This window comes from Ostrinia nubilalis, chromosome 6 (assembly GCF_963855985.1).
Source record: "Ostrinia nubilalis chromosome 6, ilOstNubi1.1, whole genome shotgun sequence".
Classification (NCBI taxonomy): domain Eukaryota; kingdom Metazoa; phylum Arthropoda; class Insecta; order Lepidoptera; family Crambidae; genus Ostrinia; species Ostrinia nubilalis.
The window spans coordinates 8830068-8846207 of record NC_087093.1 but is presented as its reverse complement, the minus strand read 5'-3'; positions in this window follow the sequence as shown (position 1 = coordinate 8846207).

The following is a 16140-nucleotide window of genomic DNA, read 5'->3' as shown; positions in this document are numbered from 1 at the left end:
TATATCCTGATAAAATAAAAACAGTAATAATGCAAAATAACAGGCGATACTAAACTAATACATAAAATACACAAAAAATGCCAACAAATAATAAAAAATGATACTTTTTGAAAAAAATCTGCTTAAAAATTCGTGTTTTTTTGGTTATTTGATAAATTTCTCCAAAAAATGCCCCTATAACCGGTGGTTTTTATTACTTTCTATTTTTTTCTATCGTATTATCTTTGTAAAACCAAAAATTGCATGTCTCTATCCCTATCACAACATTTGCTATGATCGTTTGAACAAAGGCCTGCCACAACATTATTCTCCGCTACAGGTAGAGACAATTTTAATTTTAACTAAAATGCTTATTTTACTTCGAAATATTTTGTTTTTATTTGAAATCTAACTTGTCTTTATCAAAATTACAAATCTAGAGCCATTTTCAGTTTTGTTGTTAACGAAGCGTTGAATGGCGCGCCCGGAGAGGCTTAGTTCAAACGATCATTGCAAACGTTGTGATAGGGATAGAGACATGCGATTTTTGGTTTTACGAAGGTAATACGATAGAGAATAATACAAAGTAATAAAAACTACCGGTTATGGGGGCATTTTTTGGAGAAATTTATCAAATAACCAAAAAAACACGAATTTTTAAGCAGATTTTTTTCAAAAATTGACATTTTTTATTATTTGTTGGCCTTTTTTGTGTATTTTAAAGACAGTAAATGTTGTTGCGGCTATGAAGAAGGAAAATGCCTAATACTTAGATATCAAAACGTTAAATCCTTGAACTTTAGATTATAAAATCACACACACTCTACATTGATGACTCCTTTTTACCCGACTGCGCGACGCAAAGGAGTGGTAATGTGTTTATTAGCAGGTAAATACAAGTATACATAATTATCTCGATTATTTCATTACCTAATATCCTTCGTAATTTTTATCTTCTACCATTCAAAAATATTAACATTGCTCGTCTTTTTCGTCTTTCAAGATAATTAAGCATTAAAATACGTGTGCGCCGTTACCCAATCTAATTAAATACAAAAATATTTAATGACAATTGTTAATATGTTTGGACATAACGTTACTGTACCCATTCCGTACCATTACTAAAAGAAAAATGTTAAGCAATAAACAGAACGAATGTTTCGTAATATAACAACCTAAAGCTACTTCAGGCGGACAGTCACAATTCCTTTGAATTATACTCACATTTCATCCAAATCGTGTCTATTTTCGGGGTCAGATCCGAACATCCTTTCATTTCGGGTGAGTGCTGATTTTTTACCGGTGACTGTCGAAAGCCATTTATATTTTAGCTAAAACGAAGCGTACAAATAATAAAAAAATTGCCAAAGTTCGGGTTGTACTCATGTGCTGATTCCGTACATTTTTACCTCCTCACTTGATTTCTACATAAAAAATCCAGTGGATAAAAAAGTGTACTTAGATGTAATATTTGCGGTATGTACATTCTAAGCCTTATTTTCCCTTATCCATGAAAAGAAGAGCGTTATTTACTTCTATTCTTCTAATATTTCCTATTTAACACGTTGGACACCACACGGCTCATCGGTGAGTCTAGATTCTAGAAAAATAAAATTTCTATCGTGTCCAGTGACTCGGCAGTCAAGGACTTAATAAGAGTAAGTATGTTTGAAGTATGAGGTTTTTTATTTTTTCATATTTGTGCTGAACCCTAAAACAGTGTTAACTAAAATAGTGGCCGTTTTATTCATTTATGCTTTTAATCGTCGGACCACACGTCAGGCCAATATTCGAAATAAAGCAAACGAACGAAATATTTGAAACGAATTGCAAAACTTTCTAGAATATAAACCATCTAACTTCTGAGACTCGAGCTTGAATACTGAAAATTCAGTTACAATGGAATTGAATAGGTATACAGATTAAGCTACATTATTGCAAACTGTTGCAATTAACTGAATTCTCTTATGAAGTAATCGATCTACATCCAATCACTTTGAAATTATTATTTTTTAGAATGTACTGAAATACGATTATTAGTAAGTACTTTACCATATTTGTAGCATATTGTAAGCTATTTATACCTGACGTGGTCACAGTTAGCGCCCGCGTCGCGCTCCTGACGCTACTTCGCACCCTTTCATTTCGCTTATTTGCGAACAATACTGACTTATTTATTCACCCCATTGTACTTAAAGACACAGTGTTTTATATAATTTTCTATGTAGAAAATCTCTCATCAATTTCGATTTCCCGCTTACCCAACTGTGTGCTAAGTCTGCCCTACTTACTCATTTACACTAAATGCCAATGTAGAAATTCTCAAAAAAATCTCCGCTTAACTCTGAAGCGACGGAGTTACTTATTCACATGATGACGACATACAAAGTCGCATGGGGCTCCTAATATGGCTTTAATTAAGATAGACTCTACCTACGGCTGAGTGATGAATCGAACTAGATAATGTAACGCTCAAAGTAAATTATAATAAATAAATAATAACACACAAATAAAAGATAGTGTGTTTTATTGAATTTATTATCCCCCCTTTAGGAAACAATTAAATTACGTCATTAAGATTATAATTATGCATTAGCGTGACCGGACTTTGGCGCAATAATTATACCGGATGTCTTTAGTTAATGTTTAAATGAAGATTGATTTAAAATCCTTTAACACAATTAAAAAGTTCCAGTATCCAGCCCTAATAGGCGTATGAATCTGCCCCGTAGTTCAAAAACCTATCAAACATTTTAGATTAACCTGAAAGTTGTTGCGGGCTAGTTTCCAAAACATTAATTTCCTAACTTGAACTATAGGTTCAATTTATGCCTGTTATTAATTAGGTACATTTATGTTAGGTATTATAATAATGATTTCGCTTCAGTCACGTAATCATAATTTTGGTAAACGCACAACATAGTACATAGAAGTATTCCAGTGTAGGTTTTAGTATTTTTGCTACTGATAAATTGTATCTTATTGTTCCAAATTCTGGCAACTCAGTATGACGTAATAATGAAGGGTCTCGCATGCCATCCTTATTTTGTGAAAGTGTTCTACGTGTCTGAACTGAACTCATGCTATCAAAAAAGCATAACGTAACAGAAAGCTCGTTAGCTGTCTTCTTCTTTTCGTGGCTCTTTAGCTGTATCTGAAGTCAGAGACAACATTTTGTAGGTTTTTGATTAAGACACAGATTGACTTAATTCAAATAATGGTAGGTACTAAAATACATGTATTACTTCCCTGCTTCGCCTGTATCGTGTCTGGTATGTCCAGCAATGTCTCATATCTCAAGGGCTGCTCCCTTGCCGTTACTACGCGCGACGGGGAGCGGTAACTGTAGCAAAATTATTAATAATTGAACACTTATCCTGTTGAAAAAAAAGCACAACCAATTTGTTCCAAAAAACATACTAATGAAGTGTCGTGTTGTGGTCGAAATATAATGAAAGATTTTACCGTGTTTCATGGATTTGTTTCGTTCAAACGATTTGCCTGAAAAATGCTCTAAGTCAGAGACAACATTTCGTAGATTTTTGGTCAAGACACAGGTTGACCAATGATACTAACAAAAGTATATACTTGTATTACTTCCCTGATTCGCCTGTAGCGTGTCTGGTATGCGCCCTCCTCTCAGCAATGTCTCACATATCACAAGGGCTGCTCCCTTGCCGTAACTACGCGCGATGGGGACCGGTAGCTGTAGCGATAGCGGGGTAAAAAGGTACGTATAATGATCAATAATTGAACCTACCCTGAACTTACCCTGTTAAAACAAAGGCACAACCAAGAAAAAACTAAATGACCCAACCAACTCAATTTGTTCCAAAAAACATAAATGAAGTATCGTATTGTGGTCGAAATACCAATTTTCTTTATTTTTTAGCTGAACATTGTATATTTAGGTACTGAAATACTTATGTGAACTATTTTTAACTATTAAATAAAAAAAATATAATTAATTATAAAAGTATATTTTTATCATTGCAATAATGATAGCCATTTCATAACTTATTGCCCGTATTTTCTCAGAAAAAAGACTTGTCGTTGTTTTCTAATAGGACTAATTTTCGCGATAAAAAGGTCTTTAAATATTTTACCATGTAGCTTTAATTACTTCGATGCATCTATGCAAACACACAAAAGCTTTGAACTCAAAGCCGAAACACAAAGGGCTGTGTAGAGGTTGGACCAAAAAACAAAATGGAGGTAGCTCTTAGTCGCCACTCGGGCTGAAAAGGAACCGAAAAATACAATACAGGTTGCAGGATCTTATATGCCCGGCGTCATACGTAGTCAACGGGGAGTTATTTTACTCTTCACTGTGCAATAAATATGTAAAGTACCCATTCCATAGTTGTACATTTTCACAAAGAATGATTGTGGCGCAATTTTCTCTCGTCGCGAGAGCTTTTGCATTTATTGGTGTCAAACTTTACTGACGCTCTACTCATCTGGCTTGCGTCGAATTCAGAACCAATATAGGTATAGGTACCTAATTATAAAATTCTAACATAGCCTGACCTTTCTAGAACTGTCCAGGTGATTCTATTATATCTCTAGGTTTATACAGCACTCTGTGGTGACCATGGCCTAAGTTCTGTACGATACAAAATTACATAACTGGAATAAATTGTAACGTTGAGGGCGTTACATATTTCTGATGCTTACCACTAACATTTATACTTACAACAAAAACCGTTACGCAATAAAGAGAAACCACATGTAACTAAAGTGCCCAACCTAAATTCGCGCAAAAAGTTAAAAATACTATTAGTAAATGGGAGCCTGAATCGGAAAGCCACCATATCCGCCTAATACTAGAAGAGCTGGCGTAGTAACCATCAAAGCTGTCACAAGTCGTTCTGAAACGCTAAACTGGGTTAGGAGCGTGCAGTGTCGGAACAAACTGTAACAGGGAGACCGGGTGCCAAGCGCTTTGCGATAGCACTGTTTGCGTCTATGGTATTCATGTTCGGTACCGCCGAAACGCAATACAACAATTTAGGTTACTAGCATAGTACCTACTGTGATCTACATTTTTTGTTGTTTTCGGTACAGACCTACAAACGCAATGTTTACCTATTTTCGCTTAAAAGTTAAAAAATAACGGTATTTACGAACGACGGAACATCAACAGTGGTTCAATTATCTATCCATGCTATACATATACTTATACGAGTAAAATATTTGATCATGCCCTATGCATTAACGAACTAGTAATCTGAATCGAAAACAACATAATAAATGAAAGTAATAAAGCTCGTGCCCCTTACGACTCTCTATATGTTTTGTTTTAAGATGAATCAATCTTTACCTAACCCTAAATACTCGTGCCGCCGCCTACCTCCGCGCTGCGGTCAGACGAACCCTGGCCCCAGGATTATTAGTTAGCTAAGGCTCCTCGCATATGATGCTAATACAGCGTTTTTCACACGTTTTTTCAACTTCTTGCAGCCAAATAGGCCAACGCGGTTCACGGTTCAGAGACTTCACATAATGTTAGTAAAAAGAGATGTCGATGACTCTTGAACATCTAGAAAATTTTGCTGTGTTTTAAAAGTATTAAGTAGACTATTCTGTCTGAAACACTAATTATGATTTACGTTATCCCAATATGATTATCATGTACATTGTACGTGAATCACGTCATACTCATCACTTAACATTAGCTTTAGCCGAAATCGAATCTGCAACCGCAACTACGGACGTACAGCCGCGAAACAGATCTGTCGGTTGTCAGTTAGTTTTCAAACTAAAAACTCATATAATTTTGTATAGTTGACAGCTCATCAGAATTGACATAAAATAAGATGCCGCAGTGCTTGTTTATACGTATAACAAATTCAGTAGGTATAATAGTTACTTTAATTATTTACCTACTTATGTATACACCGTGTTACTTTGCATTCTTGCCATATTCACAGAGATAAAAGTAGGTAACAATACCTATTATTTAAGATAAACAAGAGACTACACACACTAAAGAAAGTACACTAAGATTTTAGTAAATTTGGTTTTTCAGTACAAATTGGAATAAACCAATTTTGTCTTGCACGTTCTACAGGTGCAAGTGGAATAAACCTAGTGGGCGTGGCCTAGTTCTTAATTTTATGGCTTTGGGTACCAGCCTTTTTATCCAGTCATAATAACTATTTTAAAATACTCTTCAGTTGATTTCAGATTTTCCTTTCTACTTTACGGGCTTAGTTCCGTCAAAAATACGTAATAATTAATAGGGTTTCAATTAATTTACAACATTGTATCCTATTTTTACAAATTAATAAATTAAGTATGAAATGAAATCACCTTATTCACAATTAATTATTTATTCATAAGTTCCTACTTACAAAGTTTACGTACTGCGAAGCAAGTAAGTGTTCAAAGTGTCCTCTGTTCTGATGAAGGCACAGTCTAGCACGGCGAAGCGTAGGTTTTTCGCTTTAGTTTTCGCAACACATAAACGTTTTGTATCACAGTTTCACTAAAACAATCCTTTCATGTAACGCGTTTACACTGTTTATCTCTTCTGCGCATACCAGTCGTTTCAAGTCACTCCAAAAATCCATTGGTGTCAGGTCCGAGGATCGTGGTGGCCAAGCTACTGGACCCCTCGTCCAATCCACTGTTCACCAAACGTATTATTCGCGCACTTGACGTCCTTATTGTGGGGGAGCACCATCCTGCTGGTAGTAGAGCATTTGGTGTAACGCTAAGGGTACGTCATCAAGCATTTCGTCTAAGACGTCTTGCAGACACTCCAAGCACCATTTTGATTAAATTATTCGTTGTTTGAATACACTTCAGTCATTTTTGTATTATTTATAACGTGATTTGTGTTTGATGGATTTCTCAGTTTTTTACAAGTGTCAAAAAGACATTTTAAAGACAATAGATTGCAATAGATATTTAAAAATACAATAAAAAGTAAAAAAGTCTCCATCGCCAACAAGTGATGTGCATGCGTTACGATAATTAGTGGTGTGTTTAACAGATTGTCGATAAAATAAAATACTCAAGATTAAAAAAAAAATTTTTTCGGGCATTATTTTTTTACGGATTTGTGTTCAGTATCAGTAATATAGTAACCTCTGTAAATATGGCAAGAATGCAAAGTAACACCCTGTATAAATTAATACTAATGGAATTTCAGTTACGGTCACAAGCTTGCAGTCAACCTAAAACACAGCCTTGCAGAATTGAGTTAGAAACTTATTCACATGTTAGTTTCGGCTGTCAAATGTAGGTATTACGAGACTAGACTGCTTTCTCAGTCACCTATAAATTGCTTTAAGTTAGACACATTATTATTGCTCTCGCGACAACCTTTTAGTCATATAAATTGAGTAATGTGATATTTTGATGGGTTTGATAGAATTTATATCTTATTTTAATCTTTTTAGAGCCTATACTTAAATCAATAATTGATGTCAAAACGGAAAGTAACAATTTATTACGGAAAACGACCCCTTTTAATATTATTTATTTATTTAATTTTCACACTTTTGAAGTAAATAAGTATTTTAAGACTTTAATACCGGGAACTTTTCATGTACATTTTTAATGAAGTTCTTACAAATTGCTCGGCAGCATGTTGATCTGTGAAAGGCAAAATTTTATTATAACACACTATTCCCCCCAAAAATAACGTTATGAATAAATAAATTTCTTTTGAATTCTAATAGGTACGTGACCGAACTACACTCGGCATCAAATAAATCGCACCTCCCGCGACAAGCACTTATCAAACGTATGCATCCCCACTTCCCACCAACATTGGTACCATTTGAAAGCCTAGTTCTAAACTTCATTTCATTAAAGGAAAGGTTTTTACCCCAAAAATGTGTCTTTACAAGGATCCAGAGTCACTTCTTCAAAAAATAGGTAGTTACGCTATAGCCATTTTTTATGACTATAAAACTGTTAAGTTGGGATTAATCGCTATCCATCTGTTAAAGAGGACACGTGAGATCTTTATTTGGTTTTATAACCATAAAAATTGGTCTAATTGATCCCAGAGGTGAGCCCAAAGTGAGGTCTATTTTCAAGTCACATATGTTAATCATTTATTTAGAAATGAAATGTATTTTTCTTTAAGGATATTTATTGGGCTTTCAAATAACACCAATATTGTTGGGGTACCATGATTGTGTCAGAAGAAAATCTTTAAAGTTTGCGTCGCGGAAGGTGCGGTTTATTTGATGTTGAGTGTATATTAGTTAAGTAGCACTTTAATTAACTCATTGAAAGCGTTGCCATTTTCCTAGATAAAATCGATACGACCCGATCTTGGTTTCACAAGAGCCATCGTCATTTGACGATGAGAAAACTTGTGGCCATTGTCTTGAGAACACATTTCATGTCGTTCTTTTGTTTTTCCAGTCATCCATTATAGAAGTTGTATTTATTCGTGAAAAAATAAAACAAGCGATGCTAATTTTTTAATATCTCCAATTGAAATTGTACTAACCTTTTTCTAAAAAAATACAGTTATATTTTTTTAGAAAAAGTTTAGTACATTTTTTAGAATGTAGGGCTATTTTCAAAATATTTAGCCAATATACGGGACGTATACGAGTTGGTCCTGCATAAAAACGGTACATTGCCCGACCTAAATAGAAGTAAAATCGAAAAACCTCTTCAGACGTTAGTTATATCTCCGAAAGCTTTAAGTATTAACGTTTATGGAGCCGTTTAACCAAAAGCGGCACGCTAGATTTAGCCCGGGAATGATTTCTGAGGATCCGACTGTTTTTCAACGTATGTAGAGAAGAATGGCCTCATATTTTAGGCGTCCGTACTCCATTAGTGACGCGGGAACCCCAACCAATATTGCGGGGTGAATCTGCAGTGACAGGGGCATCGACCCCGTGCAACCAACCCCTCGTTTTTGTTATAAAATCAATATATTTGGAACACGGCTTCCTACTTGCAACAAAATACACATGTCGAGAATGCGTACGCCGACGCCGTTTAACACCGACCACAAGACCTAAATTTTGTGGAAAATTTTGAAAATACTAAAATATCAAATTTTTCATTGACTACTGTTTCAGTTAGGTAGTGGTTTTTTAAAATGGTTTCGCTCTACAAATCACAATCATGATTAATCATTTTGAAAAAGTGTAAGTACTTACCAATTTTAGATGTAAGATTTAAGAATGGTTGCAGTTCACGACGCGTCGTGATATCTTTAAATCATCCACAATAAATCATTCGTGTGAGCTTAAAGCTTAGTAGCTACAGCGCTTTTGGTTCAAATTAAAAAACACAGCACATAGAAATTGATTTGACGATAAAGATAGTCCACAATCCCCAGTAATTTACGCATTCTTCCAACAAACTAACAAGAATTTGAACATTGCTTCTACTCGTAACTATATTCGAGTCCTAAGACAGGTTCCATAACAAAAGCATTTTACTAAACTGTTGTTACAAATTACAATCTTGGAAAGTGGTTTAATTTATTTCTAGCCATAGGCCGGCCGGGCCGCGCGTCAGATCGTTAAAATTGCCGCCATATCCGCCATAATAACAATTTGACCCCAATAAATCACATAAATCGTACCTTCAACGTATCAGAGAAATTGTTTTAAACGACTGAAAGTTTTCAACTATAAGATTCTTAGGTCCGTGACCTTTCGAACTAATTGTGCTACTTATAAATTCCATTTAGTTGAGTCGCAAAGTTCAAAATAATGATAAACTGGACGAAAATAACAAAAATAGGCTTTCCGTTAAGACCGCGCGGCTTGACTCAGAAAAGTTTTGTCGCATAATCTTTAGAACTCAATACTAATTCACTGAGGGCGAAAAATGTTTATGTGTGCGGTGTGAGCCCGAGTATTTTTAACTTAGTCTTAAATGCTTACCTGAAGTCTAGTCGGCAAAGCTTAAACTCTGCTTAGCTTACTTTGGAAAGAACTACTACCTACTTCGTGTGTCGTTAAAACATTTATGTGAGTAGGTAATATCAGAACGTCTTCACTTAGCACATCTCTTAACTAGTGTAGCATCAAAAGTTTAAATAACTCTACAATCTATGTAGCTCTCACATCACAACAAATGATTTATAGATTGACTGGACTAACAAAATAATAAATTGATTGGGGGATCATCAAATACATTTCGGTCAGTAGGCCAAACAAACAAATGTTTTAGTTGTGCGGGATTACTTACCTATACCCAGGATTGCCAGTTGCCACGATAGAGGATTAGGTCCATTTATAAAATACAAATAAACTCATAACATTGTGAATATTGAATTGCCATTCGAACAATATTTTCTCGTTCCGAAAAAACTGTGCATTAGTATACGTCCACAATACTCATACAAAATTAAACGTTTCATATCGCTGGCTAGCGTGCGGAAGTACGTTAGCATGTATAATCGCCCTTGTACCTTTAATACTTACTCTGGTTCATTATTTAGGTCGTTTATTTTTACTAACAACCTCAGTCGAGTATGACTATATTCACACCTGCTTAGACACTCCCATATTACAAGTGGTATAATTAGAAGACAGCTATTACCTATTGACCGTTATTGAGCAATTAAGTACTCTTTGTCAACTTGCCTTATGGTACCTACCTAGTAAAATATTAGTACTTTACTTTGTACTTAGGTCAAAAAAATTTAGAGAATTGGGCAAGATTATTTCTAAACATGAAGTCTGTATAAAATCATCATCATGAAACAGATAGATTAGTTAAAAATATAGAGCCTGAGTAGTACAGCTGTTTGGTTCACTTAAAACTATTTTCGTCCAATGAAAATAAAAATTTCCACCATAAAATCCAATAAACCTAAAACAATTCCAGCGATTCATCACAAGAGCTAAATGAGAAAGTAGTTACTAAAACAGATGGTAGTCCGCAAAGTAAAGATTAATTCTCATAAATTCCCAAAGTTTTTTAATATTACATTACGAAACAAGCGAATGAGTTCACGAAACTATACGGTGCGTATTATCATATAGATCCATGTCTCGGGCCAGACCCTGCCCTTTAATTTTATCAGTACTTACCTCAAACGATTACTTTACGAGCAGGAACTCCGAATATAAGATCGTTTCTTTCTTATCCTTGTGAGCTACTTAAGTATAGGTATTGTTGTTCACCCTTCTAGTCAAAATGTATTCTAACATGTTGAACCCAAATCGAGAGTACCTAATTACATCATCGTTTTAGACCTCTTAGGGCTGATTTATCAATCGTCAGACATCTTTTAACTGCAGAATAAACTTGTCATGTTGACATATTTCCCATACTGAAACTGTCAATGTGTCAAACTTATTCTTCAGTTAAAAGTTATCCGACGATTGAAAAATCAGCCCTTAAATTATTACGATAGATTTAGTTTACCTAAAATCAGATAGGTAACCAATAAACTAAGTTAAAGTTTATACTAAACTAGTGGCCGCCCGCGACTTCCTACGCGTGGATCCCGTTTTACCCCCTTAGTTGTTGAATTTTGCAAAATCCCATCTAAGTGAGCACCTACGTTCTAAAAGGAACCCCCATGCAGAGACTTCTAGCACTTGTAATTTCTGTGATTTCGTGATGAGTGAGTGAGTCAGTCAATCAGTGACCTTTCGCTTTTATAGATATAAATAGATTCCTGAAAATAACGAAAAGCAATAATTACCTGTAACATAGCCTGTAATCACGTTTACTAACATATACACGTGTCCGTTTGAAGATCCTTTAACCTTAGTGACACTCCACTGAACACAGAGAGGTATAATGAGGTACAAAATTGTGTTTCGCGACACCGACATTTCCTATACCAACTGCGCATATTTCTTTAAACATGTAAATGTCCCATGAAGATCGCTTATCGCTTAGGTACGCACCGGGTGAACCGAACAACACAGACGTCATACTGTAAAAATAACTTTTGTTTAAATCCTTTTCATATGAAATCCGACTTGATTGACTACAGCTTAAATACTGATTCAATTAAATAAAAGTCTTTTTGTGAAGGTAAATTATCCGCCGCGCTGCCGTTTTATTACATCTGAATATAGAGAAAAGGTTAACCCTCAAAAGCTTAACAGTGAAAAGATATAAACGCTTTTCTCTCTATTTTCTCCAAATAATCTGATTATCCGTTCAGCAAGCCAGTAGCCGTCTTAAACTAAGCAAGCTCATGTAGGTTACTATCTAAAACACAGTGATAATTGGTGTTACAGTGTCAGGGAAGTGACCGTCGAGGATAAAGTAATCCGGGCACTGGCCCTCGTGTTTAGCCTTCGGACTTTGCGGTAAACAACTGCTCCGAACGACCGTCCGATAATGCGGTTAGATGTCTTGCGACTTGATGGCTTTCCCCTGTACATTTCTTCGGCTCTCTGACGTAAGAAAATGAAAATACACAGCTGTGTGGATATTTATTTAGATCATAAGGACAACTAAGGACTCAGGCATCCATTAAGTATACTAATGTGCCATTTGCAATATTACCATGGCGAGTTCTAAGAAGGCATTTTATGGCTTAACCTACAAACTTACCCTGAATTGCTAGCAATTTTAATGCTATTTCATATTTTTCTGCACCCTTTTGCAACCAACTTAATTAGCACTAAACTGTTGAAGTTCAGTTTCATTTTAATTTTACACGACAGTTTATGACAGGTTGAATGTCGCTCCGTCCATACACAAAGTTAAAACAATGTATAACCTAAGGCAGCCATTTTTCATGGTGATTGTAAAACTACATACCTACTTCTCTTTAACCTGGGAAGTGTACTTCTCGGGTTAGTAAGTTATAATTATGTAGGTATAGCTATATCTGTAGAAATTTAGGTCCATATTTTAAATAGACGTTAAAAATATCAAACTATCACGCTAAGAATGGAAACTAAAATCTATTAATACTTCACCAATTAAAAAAAATACTAACCGAGTAAATCGTTTCACGGGCCAGCTGAAGAAAACTCGTTCGTGTCTACTGCTCTGAATATAAGTGCTTTAACGTACCTAAAAATATTTATGATTTTAGCTGTGCTGCACCCTGAAAACGCTGAAATACTTCTTCAGAATTTAATTTAGACCCTAAAAAGACATTGTTGCTATGTGCCATGTCTGATAATATTACAAGTACGAATCATATTCATGGATACAATAAATAACAGAATGAAGTAATAAGTGGGAACATTTCAAAAATAAAGCTGTGAAGCAGTGAGGCCGGCTAAACGGATTGTTTCACTGAATATGTAATTTCATATGCTACTGACCTAATTTGTTTCACGCTACAATTGTGACACAATAAAGGCTCTTTTATTCAATGTTAATTTCTGTTATATTCTCAAAATTACAATAAAAACAATTCACACAACCGTTAGTTACCCTGAACGCGTCCACAACAGTCCTTCATCGCGTTCGGTCTTGAGCTTCGCGTTTGATCTCGCTCCAAGTCTTGCCGATCTTCTTCGCCTCGTCTGGCTACTGCTTACAAAAAAGTGACTAGCGAACTGGAGGTTATAAGGAACTATGTTGTGTAAATTAAACAAACATTAAAATTGTGTAGTGAGCTAAGCTTGGTTTGGTTATAGTTAACATTTAGTTCGCCAGTCACTTTTTTGTGTAAGGAGTAACCAAACATTTTTTATAGAGTAAAATTATATTACATCTATAGCCCCAAAATAGAGCTATAGCGATGGAATACTAAATAAGTACATTATGAGTATACATATTTTATTCATAAACTTTCACTTTTGCCCCCGGCGGGATTCGAAGCCGCAACCGCAGCTAGCATCCGGTACCCGAGCCACTAGGCTTAGCGACCAACTTTGTTATTAAATTAATAGCCAAATTAGCTCGCTCTCTTTACTGTGTTCCACGGCTAGAGGTAACCACCCAAATCTCTTTTACTTTACTATTCAAAGTCCAACGCTTACGTGCGGTTGTTTTCAGAGCGGTAGAGTTGACCCTTCAGTGATTTCCCTCTTCAAATGTAAGCACCTACTCGTTTGAGCAATGAAGTTACATTGAAAAGAGGATGTACCTACAATATCACAAAGTAATACCAGTATCTTTCCAGGACAAGTTTTGATTTTCCAATTTCTAAATCCAAAGACGATCGGAAATAGGAAGCACTTTTCCGACATAACAATACAGTGCGTACTGCGAGTTAGTTCTTTATTTTTCAAACCAAATGTCTCGTTTGCCTGTAAATAAAAAGCTTATAGATTGCTAGGTACCTGACTAAAATATACCTACCTACATAGCTATAAAAATGTAAATACCAATTGGAAATTACTAAGTAAGTAGGAGTGGTTAAAGAGATAGTCATGTTCTCACACCTTTAATTACATTATTTACCTAAAGGTAAAAAAAACGGGCTACACTTTATTTTTGGACATAATTGATATCTCGGATATCTTACCAATATCTCATATTCGACCCTTACTGCGTTTGAGGAGTACTTTCCAGAGCACCATTGACATGACGTACAGAGTTTCTCGGAACTTCCTAATGATGTATAAAGTAGACGCTACTTCCATACACAATAATATCATATTGGCAGTACTTGTGCGAATGAGGCAAGCAAGTGAATAACAATCGAATATCTGGACTCTGGATTAATATAGCAAAAATAATAAAACTGCATGCCCTCGAATAAGGTTGTTGAGGTTGATATCCGTTTTAACCTATCCTCAACATTTAACTATCAATATCTGACTTTACGGAGGAGATAGGTAAAAAAATACTAATGAACATTTAGAAACACTTGTCTTTATCTTTAACTTTCTTTTGTTTATTCTTATCTTAATGATGACGTCCATTTAAATATTCATCAAGGCTCATTGACCTGAATTTGTTTCATAACTTTGCTACAAGCTCGGTTCCGGCGCTAAGGAAACTTTTTTATACTTAGTTCGAACATATTTTTGGATTCAGAACATAAATATTAATATTCTGTGGCAACACCAACAAAAACAGGATTGATTAATTTCTTCTGCTCTGATTCTTCTTTTGCCATACTTACTCGCTGCAGACCACATCGACATCCTTTGAGTTGAGGTTACAAAGAATTCAGAAAAAATCTTCAGTGTTTTAACGTTGGTCTAATACCACAATCTTGGAAGGGGCTGACAATAGTGACTGAGTTTCTTGCGCTGCTACTTCTCAGCACTGGCCCATGTTTTTGTCCTGACGCCGCGGTAGGGTTGGGACGTGTAAAAATGCTCTTTCAGAGCCTACTTACAGAAAATAAATGAGTTTTTTTATGAGTTCAAACATTACGATTGACTTAAAATGTAAGTAACCTTATGTAATTGCGCAGCTGTTGATGCATTCTAAGATTAGTTTGTAATACTGGCTTGGCACACAGGCCTCACAGAGAACTAGTTCTTGACCCGTAAACACATTACACACTCGCTGGTTTCGGCACAAAGCGAAATATATGAGTGTGCAATAACGCTCATCAGTTCAGGCGGGCTCCGGCCGATTTCCCAAATTGCTTCGGGAGCCGATTCATGCCGGCCCGAATTAACCATTAATTCAATTATCAATCACTCCCGCCACACCAGACACGTGTTTCATTCATATCACAATATAGTGTTTTCGGCCTCGACACCTCGCACCCCCCCTGGAAGAAGTATGCAAGTCCACTTGTGCGATATTTTTTTTATTGCACTAAAAAATCGAGGAGGAGCTAATACATATTGTCAATTTTTTTCATAATTTTTCTCTTAAAAATGAAGAAATTATGTACAAATATGTAAAATATTGCAACATTAAAATATCTAAATTTCCATAACAAAAACGAAGTAAATATATTTGCATTTAATTGTTTAATAAAGTTCCGTATGAATAATAGCATATTAATATTTACATACATCTTCCACGAAGACTTTAAAAAACATTTTCGCGTATCTATTGTTGCATACTTATTCTAGGATATTATTTGGTGGGTATCGTAGTGCAAGTTCAGTTGCGTAGTTTTTCCACGAAACTTTTGTGCACATTATGCTGGTAATTTTGTGCAAGTCTAGATGCCTAATTCTTCCACGAAGCTTTTATTCGCATTATAATATATAACAATTGATACGTTATTTTCTACGTAGATATCTTTGTGCAAGTCTAGTTGCTAATATTTTGCGAAGCTTTTGGCGATGTTGTATTTTAAACCGATATTGATACATTTAT